This window comes from Theropithecus gelada, chromosome 8 (genome assembly GCF_003255815.1).
Source record: "Theropithecus gelada isolate Dixy chromosome 8, Tgel_1.0, whole genome shotgun sequence".
NCBI classification, from domain to species: domain Eukaryota; kingdom Metazoa; phylum Chordata; class Mammalia; order Primates; family Cercopithecidae; genus Theropithecus; species Theropithecus gelada.
Genome location: NC_037676.1, coordinates 74,684,214 through 74,696,923, shown reverse-complemented (window position 1 = coordinate 74,696,923; position 12,710 = coordinate 74,684,214). Strand labels below are relative to the sequence as shown.

The 12,710-nt window shown below is 39.5% G+C and overlaps 1 protein-coding gene across 1 annotated transcript in view; it reads right to left on the bottom strand.

Annotated features, from left to right (window-relative positions):
* KCNB2 (potassium voltage-gated channel subfamily B member 2) overlaps nt 1-12,440 on the bottom strand; it is a 418,770-nt gene extending 406,330 nt beyond the window's left edge. The window contains exon 1 of the mRNA XM_025394582.1: nt 11,948-12,440. The gene's annotated coding sequence lies outside the window, so the exon portion shown is untranslated. The remainder of the gene's footprint in view (nt 1-11,947) is intronic.
* Nucleotides 12,441-12,710: the final 270 nt, after the last annotated feature.

The following is a 12,710-nucleotide window of genomic DNA, read 5'->3' as shown; positions in this document are numbered from 1 at the left end:
AAGAAATATGACGACAGCAGGGATGGCTAGTTGTCTAATTAAATTTATAGTTCACCTTATAGAATTGCCACTGAGAAGTTCCTGTTGAGCCAAATATTACATTTCACAGCCCCCACTCCCAGCCCCCTCATCTAGGCATCTAGATAGAGGGGTATCTGACTAGTTTTCATCACTGGAATGTAACCAGAAGTGTTGTTGTCACACCTGAGTCAAGATGTTTAAGAACTGGTGATGCCTTTTCTGTGCTCTCGCACTCTTCATTTGATTGTTATGTGAATAAGAAATACACTTTTGTTATGCCAAATCGCTAACATTCTGGTGTTTGTTACAGGATGAGCTAGCATTATCCTAATATTGATACCTTGAGGTTAGGCGGGTGGGAGTGCTGCCTTTACAAAAATCTAATTATGTGGCATTGCCCCAAGCAAGGAAAGGGATATAGAAGACAAGATGCCTGGACCCTGCCATACTCTGGCACAACTGTGCGAACTTAGAAGGCAGGTCTATAACTTCAGAAAAAAAGATTGCAAACAGCCAAAATGTTACTGTGTGGTGTGGTGATTGCTCCTCACTGCCTGTAGCAAAGTATTACAAAACAATTGATTGAAACAGAAGACCTCATAAAGCTGCAACAGCCCACTGCTTTAGGGAGGATAAGGGTGAGAAATAACAATGAAAAAGGCTTTGAGTAACAGAAGTCCGTTATAGCCTCCCAGTTCGACAAAGTGACTCAGCCTTGCAGTAAATATCTCATTAATGAAGTGACCTAACCACCCAAGCCTATTTTTGAGATGACCCCAACATAACCACTTATGGGTGGATAAGACATGAACAAAGGAATGAAACAGCTTCAAAAATTATGAATAGGAAAGAACTTTCACTGTAGCTAGTAGTATAACTGACAGAAAGCAAATACATAAGTAACCTATGAAAATTCTGAGGAAATTGTATTGTCAAAGAAATTAAGAGCCAGGCCTAACAAAAAAGAAAAAAGAAAAAAAAATCCTATGACTTTAAAACCACCTCCAGGCATCTAGGTTTGGATTGGGAAGAAGGAGGCCTATAAAGCCCTATAAGTTCCAGGAAGGGTATACTTCCCAATACTCATTTTGCATGTGGCCATGGAGAATAATGGATAATGAAGAACTTCCCAGAAGGTGGCCTGGACTACATAGAACAAAGAACAAAGAATTTCTTCCAAGATAGTAAACAAGGGTCTAAAGAAGGAATGTGCCCTGTTGCCAGGACAGGGGGCCTTTAACAATATCCAGTAGGATTTCTTCCATGTTATGAGTCAATGACTGATCTATGTCTCCCATTCTTCACTTTTCCAAATGGAAATTTTAAATACAGTGATTCCAAACTTCATCCATCATTATACAAGCACACCTCAGAGATATTACAGGTTTAGTTCCAGACCACTGCAATAAAGCAAATACCTCAATAAGGCAAGTTACAGAAATATTTGGTTTCCCAGTGCATGTAAAGGTAATGTTTATAAAATACTGTAGTATTTTATATTATTTCTATTAAAAATGTTCACTCCTTAATGAAAACACTCTATTGGGAAAAAAAAGCTAACAATCCTCTGAGCCTTCAGGGAGTTGTATCTTTTTGCTAATGGAGGGTCTTGCTTTGATGTTTATGGCCGCTGACTGTTCTCAGTGGTAGCTGCTGACGATTTGGGTGGCTGTGGCAATTTCTTAAAATAAGACAACAATGTAGTTTGCCACAGTTGTGTCTTCCTTTCACAAAAGATTTCTCAGTAGCATGCAATGCTACTTGACAGCATTTTAACCACACTAGCACTTTGTTCAAATTCGAGTTAATCCTCTCAAATCTTGCTTCTGTTTTATCAGCTAAGTTTGTGTAATATTCCAAATCCTTTGTTGTGATTTCAACAATGTTCACAGTGTCTTCAACCAAGAGTAGATTCCATCTGAAGAAACCACTTTCTTTGCTCATCCATAAGAAGCAACTCCTTCTCTGCTCAAGTTTATGAGGTCACAGTAATTTATGTATATCTTCTGACTCTACTTCTAATTCTACTTCTCTCCACCACATGTGCAGTTATTTTCTTCACCGAAGTCTTAAATCCCTCAAAGTCATCCATGGGGGTTAGAATCAACTTCTGCCAAATTCCTGTTAATGTTGATATTTTGACTTCCTCCCATCAATCACAAATGTTCTTAATGGCATCTAGAATTGTGAATCCTTTCCAGAAGGTTTTCAACTAACTTTGTCCAGATCTATCAGAGGAATCACTATGTATGGCAGGTATAGCCTTATAAAATGTATTTCTGAAATAATAGGTTTGAAAGTCAAAATTATTCCTTGATCCATGAGCTGAAGAGTGGATATTGTGTTAGCAGGCATGAAAACATTAATCTCCATGTGCATCTCCCTCAGAGCTCCTGGATGATGGGAAACATTGTCAAAAAGCAGTAATATTTTGAAAAGAATTTTTTTTCTAAGCAGTAGGTTCCAATGGTGGGTTTAAAATATCAGTAAACCATGCTGTAAACAAATGCATTGTCATTCAGGTTTCATTGTTCCATTTCTAGAACACAGGCAGAGGAAATTTAGCATCATTCTTAAGGGCCCTAGGATTCTCAGAATAGAAAGTAAGCAATGAATTCAACATAAGGTCATCAGCTACATTAACCCCTACCAAGAGAGTAAACCTGTCCTTTGAAGCTTTAAAGCCAGGCATTGACTTCTCCTCTCTAGCTATGGAAAGGCCTAAATGGCATCACCTTTCAACAGAAGCCTGTTTCATCTCCATTAAAAATCTGTTGTGGATAACATAGTGAGACCCTGTCTTTTTTTAATTAAAGAAATTTTTAATAAAAAAATTATCCAGGTGCTGTGGTGCATGCCTGTAGTCCCAAGTACTTGGAAGGCTGAAGGGGGAGGATCCCATGATCCCAGGAGTTCAAGGTTGCAGTGAGTTGTTATGCCACTGCACTCTAGACTGGGTGACAGAGTGAGACCCTGTCTCTAAAGAAATTTTAAAAATCTATTGTTAATTTTAGCCACCTTCATCAATGATCTTAGTTAAATCTTTTGGATAACTTGCTACAGCTTCCGTGTCTAACACTTGTTTCTTCACCTTGCACTTTGTTTTTCTTTGTTGTTTGTTTGTTTGTTTTGACACAGAGTCTTGCTCTGCCACCCAAGCTGGAGTGCAGTGGCACAATCTTGGCTCACTGCAAACTCCACCTCCCAGGTTCAAGCAATTCTCTGCCTCAGCCTCCCAATTAGCTAGGATTACAGGTGCCTGCCACCACACCTGGCTATTTTTTTTTGTATTTTTTTAGTAGACACGGGGTTTCACCAAGTTGGACGGGCTGGTCTTGAACTCCTGACCTCGTGATCCACCCGTCTTGGCTTCCCAAAATGCTGGGAATACAGGCATGAGCCACCGAGGCTGGCCCACCTTGCACTTTTATATTATGGAGATGGCCTAGTTTTTTTAAACCTATGAACCAACCTCTCCTAGCTTCGAACTTTTCTTCGGTAGCTTCCTCACTTCTCTCAGTCTTCATGGAATTGAAGATAGTTAAGGTCTTGTTCTGGATTGGGCTTTGGTTGAGGGAATGTTGTGGCTGATTTGATCTATCCAGACCACTAAAACTTTCTCCGTATCAGCAATCGGACTCTTTTTCCTTTATTATCATTCATGTATTCATTGGAGTAACACTTTTAATTTCCTTCAATTACTTTTCCTTTGCATTCACAACTTGGCTAACTGGAACAAGAGGACTAACTCTCAGCCTATCTTGGCTTTCAACATGCTTTCCTCACTAAGCTTAATCCTTTCTAGCTTTTGATTTAAAGTGACAGACATGCGATTCTTCCTTTCACTTGGATACTTAAAGGTCATTGTAAGGTTATTAATTGGCCTATTTTCAATATTGTTGTGTCGCAGGCAACCGGGAGGCCCAAGGAGATGGAGAAAGTTGTGGGAATAGCCAGTCAGGGGAGCAGTCGGAACTCACACAACATTTATCCATTAAGTTTACCATCTTATATGGGCACAGCTCGTGGTGCCCCAAATATCACTGATCATGGATCACCATATCCTATATAACAATAACATTTGATATATTGGGAGAATTACCAAAATGTGACACAGAGACAGGAAGTGAGCACACTGTTGGAAAAATGGTGCTGACAGACTTGCCTGATGCGGGGTTGCCACAAACCTTCAATTTGCGAAAATCACAGCATCTGTTAAGCACAGTAAAACAAAGCACTATAAAAATAAGGTATGCCTGTATATTGGAGACCGATAACTTGCCTTTTAGTACAAAAGTTACTAGACAATGAGGGGCCATATCCAGACTGAATGGTGGTGGGCATCAGCCATAGAACCTGGACTTTGAGATGGATACAGTGACTAGGTGAGATTCAGGTTGTTTTCTGGGGTTAAGGTTTTCTTACCTGTAGCCAGAGAGCAGAATATAGTAGAAATTTCTATTTAGCAAAATCTATGCTTCCCTTTCCATGATACAGAAATATGACTGGAAAGTGGCCTCCCACCCAGAGGTTGCATACTCCTGCCCTCTTTGTATACAGACAGAGCAATGTGACTGTCTCACCAACAGAATGTGAATGGAAGCCAGGTGTGTCACTACTTGGGTGTGCCTTCTCTACGTTCATTCTCTTCCACAATGTCAGGGGGATGCAGAGAACTTCATGTTTCTAGTATCATGAGCAAGATTTGGGTCCCCAAATCACTGCACTGAATGCACACATTGGACTCTCATATAAGGAAAAAATAAATGTCCATTCTATTAACCACTGAAATATGGAAGTTTAGTACAGAAGTTCAAGCTACCTAAACTAATACAATCACCCTTGAAAAGCAAAAAAGGAAGCTAATGCCTATTATTATTATCTGTATTGAGAGGTGAAAGACTTGGAGACCCTTAGATTGCAAGTGTTTACCATCAGGAATTCAAACCCTCCTCCCCTTCTTCACCATCCCTGTCTAAAGCAAGTCTTAGACATTATCTTAGTTGTATTCCTTGAAAGGCTCCTAACTAGTCTCCAAAGTACCAATCTTTTCTCCTGTTAAAGTTCATCCTATTCACATTAGCTCAGAGATTGTCACCAAAAATAAAGTGGACTATACCACTTTTTAAAAAATTTTTGTTGACCGCCTCCCCCAACTCCACCAACAACCCGTCTTTCAGGATAAAATCCAAATTATGTAGGATGGCATAAACACCTTTCCCACCTAATCCCCAACCTTCTTCAGCTTCGTCTCCCATCACTTCCCTACAACTGCCAATGCTGAGCTTCAGTCAACAGTCAAGCCCCTTTTATGACATTGCTTTGCAAATGCTGTTCCCTCTGCCTAGAATGCTCTCCATCCACCTCCTTTTCCACCTGGGGAATGCTTACTCATCTTTTAAAAATGAACTTCGATGTCACTTCATCTGTGAAGTCCTGTCTGACTATCCCACATAGAAAATGAAACTCTTCACAGTGATAACTAAATTATCAAATTGTGCCCACTAATAGGATGTCCCTAATGTTTAGCAATCTACATAGTTTGATTTTGTTGCTATTTATTTTGTATTTAGTCAGCCGCTAAACTTACTTTCATACTAAAAACAGAGAGAGCTTTGCTTTTTCAAAATAGCCACCCACACAGTAGAATTGGATTGGCTTTCTTCAATGGGAGAATATAGTCATAATCAGTGCTGCTGAATGAGATGAACATAATCCTTTTGAGTGAGTTTCCTAAAGTTGTCAAGTGTTTGAAGGGCAAGGCCCAAGAATGCAGGAAATCCTGCTTCCTCCAAAACTTTTACACATCTCACCAGACACCTATGTAAATGAAAAACTTGCTTGCCTTTATCTGTGACTAGACCTTAGCCCTATCGTTCATAGCACGTTTTTACAGAGGAATTTTCTAGGAATGATAGAAGAGGCTATCACCAGATTTGCTCACCATTTTGGGAAGTTATGTCACCAGCTATCATGCTGCTCCTGTTAACTGATTCACTAATCCAGTACACCCACATCTGTTTGCAATTACTGCTGTCACACTCAATGAATATATTTATTTTGCTCTTATTTCAAAATGCCAAATATACAAAAGTGTCACCAATATTCAATTGAATATTATCATCTTATCCAAATTTATCTTCTACTCTTATCTGAACTTATCTTCTTATCCAAACTTATGCATTTTAAGTAGCAGTCATTTGATTATTTTAGTACATCTTTTAGTGTAGTTATATCTGAGCATACACATATTGGTAAGTCTACTACTTTATCTTAAGCTGCTTTCTTCTTATTTACTCTTACAGATAGGGAATTTATATTGATTTTTAAATGTTATATGTGTAAATATGATTTATTATCTATAAATATTATTTCAGGAAAGTAAAGGGGGACATTACAAAGTATTGTTTATAGAAAGGGGGTACTGGATCTGACTGAGTAGAGTGTTGTGGCTCTAAATATATTTAGAAACTCAAAACGACTGTATTTTGTTACTGTTGGGATGTTTTGTCATACAACTACTCCACTGAATTGCCATCCCACTCTATCAATAGCATTTATAATATTTGGTTGTGATTTATTTCTCTACAAGTGTAGGCTGTGAGTGCATGGTGTCTTATGCATATTTATGTCTCTAATAACTGGCTTAGGACTTAGCACACAGAAGCTCAGTAGACACCCTTAGGATGAACTACCAAATAAGAACCTCAAAGGGATATGAAGTCCCTGGATTTCATGGTAGAACTCGGAATCAATTATTCAGTACTTTGCCCCTATCGGTCTTATATTGCTTACTTCATTCTGCCTAATGTCAGTTACTTGTGTACAAATACCCTCTCCATTTTCTCTCCTCCTTGTGGACCTAGGCAGTACTGCATTCACCTCTGTATCTCAGATGAGTCTCACACAAAGGAAGCCAATAAACATGTAAATCAAATGATTCTCCAGGAGTATTGCTATACATAATGGCTGTGGTTTATTTTTTAGCACTAACAGTACTGTACTTCAGGTGTATTAGTTATTAAAAGGGCTTTGGTGGATTGGTCTGAGGACCTAAACATCATTTAAAGTATTATTTTTATAAGGAAATGTATATAAGTTCTAAAATACTCAAACTTTTAAAACGAAATTTTATGTAATAAGCCAATTGTAGGTTCAAGGTTGGCTATACAATGTGATTGAATATATAAGACCTAATATTTGTGTGAAAAATTAAAATGTCAATCATGAGGATATATCTAAATATTTGTTTCTATGGCTTCCTGCAGGCAATATTTAATCATTTTAGCTTTGAAATTTAATCTGGATGACATTGTTCACATACACAGAAGTTGTAGCTATTTAGAAAAAACTTTTCTTCAAATATATAAACTTTTCTTGATGAAAATCTCTATTTATGTTTTCATAATTTTATCATAGTAACTCTGCACTTAATAAAATAAATGCATTCTAAAGACTATACTAGTATATAAATCTGTTAAGTAACTATATTTTAATTTCCACTGAAATATTCGCGTTATGTTTTACAGGGAAAAAAATGGGGACATGAGTAAAAAATTATATTTCAAAACTAATAATTAAAAAAATAAATAATTCTAAGAGTAGCTAAATTAAACATATTCGTAATACTATGTTCAAAATAATTCACAAACTTGTTTTAAAAAACCTGAAAATGAAAATAAACTGACCAGTCAGATCGTCTGTATCAGCCAGCCTCATTTTCTGTGGTCACTGTAAAGCTAGTAGTTTCTAATGTGTTAGCATTCTGATAAAATCCCACCTACATTATAAAAATCTAAACTACGTTCTTATTTCAAATTAATGTCAAAAATATGGGGGTTTTCTCTTACTTTTGGCCTTTTTCAAGCATCCCCCTATAGTAATAACCAGGGCATCCTTTGGTGAGAGAGAAGATACAGTTCCAAATAAATCTAGGAACTGCAAGCATTTTTTTCTTGTTCTGCCTGGGCTCGTTCTTAACACTTCTGAATATCATAGTGGTTAAGTGAAGCCAGAGCACCAAGGTTCAAGCTTGACTTTACCATTTATTTCCTGTATGACTTTAGACAAGTTAAGAAAAGTCTCTAAACATTAGTTTTCACATCTATATAACAAAGGGCATTTCTGACAGCTACCCCATAGGGTGGTTGTGAGAATGAAAATAATACTTGCAAAGTGCTTAAAACAGTATGTGCCTTAAGTAAGTGCTATAAATAATAATAACAATAACTTTATTTTATATATGTCAATAAAATAGTATTACTTATAATCATAATACTCTAATTTAAATTTAAAATTAAATATTTTAATAATATTATTATTACTATTATTGTTTTCTAACAATTGCCAAATGCATAGTTCGTGAAAATTTTCATGATCCTCTTCATGGATTTGTCTTAATTAATTTGCTAAGTATTAAGTGCATTTCTGTATAAAAAAGATCTTTCATTTTGAACTATAACTGATTTTTCAATTAGTTTTTCAAGTTTTATTTTTTCCTTAAAAAATTCTTGAGGGGAGGGCCTAGCTTCTATATTTTTTGCATTTGTTACATTCTATTCAAGCACTCTTCACCTTATACCTATATATATACACACACACATATTTAGTAAGTAATAAATGAATTAATGAGTCAATGAGTGGCTATGGGACATCAAATCAGATAGCAAAGATAGTTACAATTCAACCTATAGGAACAGGCACTTTTTAAGATAAAATAAAAGGGTTTGGCTTACACAGGTCAAGGGATTACTGGTCTCACACACATGGCTTTCTGCCTCACAACCCGTACTTGCAGTTAAGAGTTGGTGGGAATACATATTTAAGAAGCACAAGGAGGAAATAAGCAATGAAACAGAATGTCCTACAGATCTAGGCTATAAAGATACTTGTAGAATGTGACTAAAAAACCTAATGCTGCTCTGCTCTATAAACTTTATTCTATCACTTGGGGAGTAACAAAGTCATAAACTCTAGCCTTAAAAAAACAAAAAACAGGCCGGGCGCCGTGGCTCAGGCCTGTAATCCCAGCACTTTGGGAGGCCGAGACAGGCGGATCACGAGGTCAGGAGATCAAGACCATCCTGGCTAACACGGTGAAACCCCGTCTCTACTAAAAAATACAAAAAACTAGCCGGGCGAGGTGGCGGGCACCTGTAGTCCCAGCTACTCGGGAGGCTGAGGCTGGAGAATGGCGTGAACCCGGGAGGCGGAGCTTGCAGTGAGCCGAGATTGCATCACTGCACTCCAGCCTGGGCGACAGAGCAAGACTCCGTCTCAAAAAACAAAACAAAACAAAACAAAACAAAAAACCCTGGGCTAAAAAAGAAATCACATATAATGCCTTTGTACTGTCCACTTGTCTGAAGCTTCTGCGAAAATAATAGGAATCACGATTTTATGTAAAAATCTGAAGAATATAAACAAATCTCAAAAAATAACATTTTGAAATAAGTAGAATATCTTACCCTCATATATTTTCCTTAAAATATGTGTGAGATTTCCTATCAACTTTAAGAATCTTCCTCTGGAATTAGTCTTTAAGAGATAGTAAGTTTTAAAGGAACTAATTAGTTCTTTATGAAGAAAAAAATGCATTAGGGCAGAATGAAATGTATCTTACAGATTTCCTAGATTTGGGTCTACTTTCATAACACGTTATACACTATACTGATCTCTCTACCATATAAGAATGCCAGACACGCATTCAAGAAAAAATATTTTTCAACGTTTAATGAAGACGCTCTGCAGACTTGCACATTTGTAGACATGCAGGCAGGTATACAAAACACCTGGACAGACACACTCTTAAGTTGAGAAACGTGACCAAAACCATATCCTGCCATTTCGTTATTCTAGCAATCTCACTTTTATTATCATACTGAAAATTAAAAAGGCAGGAAGTTGCCCTATTGCCTAAACAATGAAGTTTTAAAAGCCAAACAGAAAGGAATGGATAAAGTAATAATTTCTACTAACCCCTCTGAATATTCAGTAAATATGTATGCTTGGAAAATTGAACTGTTGGATTTGGAGAACAGTGAAATGCAAAATAGTTTAACTGATGCAGGGATTTATTCTATTTGGAAAAACAGGAGAAAAAGAAAAGAAAGGCAATAGAAAAGAAAGATGTGAGATGAGAACTCTCAAAGTGGCAGGCAGAAGAGTGATTTTCTGGAGTCGATACGTGTGGGTTTGTGTATGAGGGAGATGTGAGAACACTAACATGGAGAGGGAAAGATGAAGGTTAAAGGAGGAAGAAAACAAACAGAACTGCCAAGTGATTCACTCTTTTCTCCAAAAGTCTGAATGGTGCCAGAAAAGGAAGAAGGGTACATTAGACAGAATTCTATTTGTGATAAACAATTGTTCTAAACCTGAAGGCAAGAGGGAGGGGATTATGGTATTTACTTTGTGGAAGCATATTAACTCTTCTAGGTGATGAGGATACTTTTCCTTCAGTGGGGAAGAAAGTTATTTCTACGTTGGACCTTCAGTATTTTCAGAGTCCATGCAATCACACAAGTAAGCACTTTATCCATGCCCTTACATTAAAAACACCACCTCAAACAGCAATTAAATGTGCATACACATTTGTAATGTGTCAAATTACTAAACTGAGTTAATTTAAGAACAAAGAACTCTCTAGCCTAGATGTCTAGTCTAGATGGGTTTTACTCATGTATTACAAGTTAAGCTTTGGACAACTTTATATGTATTGACACACACACACACACATACACACCCCTAAAGAGTGAAATAGATAAAACAAAACTGTATTTTCTTTATATACAACTTAAGAATGTTACCCTCTTTCATAAACTCTTTCCTGTAAGTTATTCAGCACTGACAGGTAAGACAAGATTTTTGACCGAAATCTCTCTCTCTCTTGTACAATGAAGTGTAATATATTGATTGCTGTTTATTGGTAAATAAACCAAGAGACCTCCGTCCCACACTATACTACACATTTAATGACAACAATAAAATGCTTACTCTTCCTTTCCCTCGGTTTCAAAAAATCAGATTTCCAACAAAATAAAAAAAAAATTAGTGCAAAAATGAAAATGTGATACGATACTTAAAATCTTGACATTATTGCACAACTTGATTAGAAGGAATGTGGAACCTGCGTAGAATTAACCCAGTGTATGTGCATACTAATTTTTTTCAATGTAATCTTGTATGCATTACTTCTTATTGTTGAAACACATGTGCAGTCATAAATGTTGCATAAATGGCATGTTTGTGCATATTGCACACTGACAGTTTTTATGAATGAATACACATAAATGCTCACAACTCGAGAAAATGGATGGCGGCATACTATTTTGAAGAGGATCATTAAGCATCAGGAGCAAATGATGAGGCAAATGGTCGATGTCTTTTGGTGCTATTCAGGGCAAACGTATTCCCAAGTCCCCTAGCAGAGTGTGTTGGCAACAGCCATGAAGCGCTTTCCTTAGAGACCCGTTCTCCCCCTCAGGAACCGTGCTACAGAACGGAGACCGCGCACCGCTTGAAGAATAAAATGCATGCATGTCTCTGTGTTCTGAGGATCGTTCATACATCAGAGGCATCACACTCCCTAAATCCAGTCCCACAAGTGTGTGCATGTGAGTGTGGCATTTACCAACAAATAGACGGAAGGCAACAAGAGCTCGGCTCCTAGAAATAACATCCCCATCCCTTCCCAGTCAGGCTGCTTGGAAGCTTTTCAGGGGCTAACACTTGAGCGCCTTCCCCACCAGGAAGGAGCCTTACATTAAAAACCCTCTCAGGGCTAAGTCAGCTTTGTGTGTAAGTCCACTGGGCGCCATATGGCAGTTTCCAATTCCTTTAGCAACTCAAGTGTGGCTAGGCTGCCGCGATGATTCATTCTTAAAGGAAGACCCCTTCGGGGAGCAGCAATGCCCCCGCCACTTACCTAGCTCCCACAGACCCCGCTCAGCAGGCGGCATAGGCTCGGGCACCACAAAGGGCTGTGGGATTCCCCGCTCCCTCCAGGGAGCCTCTCCCCGCGACGATCCCCTTCGCCAATGATCTGTCGCTGGAAATCCCCCTCCCCTCCACAGAGGAGGGTCTCCCCGGCTGGCTGGAGCTCCTGGCGTGCTTTCCCCCTGTCTTTACATCCCTGACTCTGGTTCACAGTCTCTAGTAGGAAGGTTCAGAGGAGAGGCGGCGGGAGGAAGCTAAGGCATCCTTTAAAAGAACAATAATCTTCATCGATCTTCACCCCCTTCCCCACGCGGGGTCCCCATCCCCCTGCCGCCGCCACCGCCACCCAGACGAGAGAGGGCTGGAACAGAAGAGGAAAAATCGAGCGGGGCTGAGCTCGCCGCGCGGAAGGAGCTGGAAAGCGAGCCGCGCCAGCCCGGGAGTTGCCGCTCGCTGGGGCTGCCCGAGGCGCAGCGGCGGCGGCGGCCGCGAGGGCGGAGGGCGGAGGGCGGAGGGCGGAGGGCGGAGGGCGGTGGGTGCTTGGTGGGTGTGTGTCTGTGGCGGAGCAGGGTAGAGGCTGCGCGCGGGAGGCTAGGCGGGGCGCTCTGGGGCGCCGCTCCCCCGCCCAGCAGCTCGCCGGCCCGGCGCGCACACACGGCTGCGGCCACCCCAGCCTCCCGCTCCGCCTCCTCCCGCGCTCCGCGCACCCGCGGGCTGGAGCGGCCGCCGCCTTCTCTTCCTCTTCTTCCTCC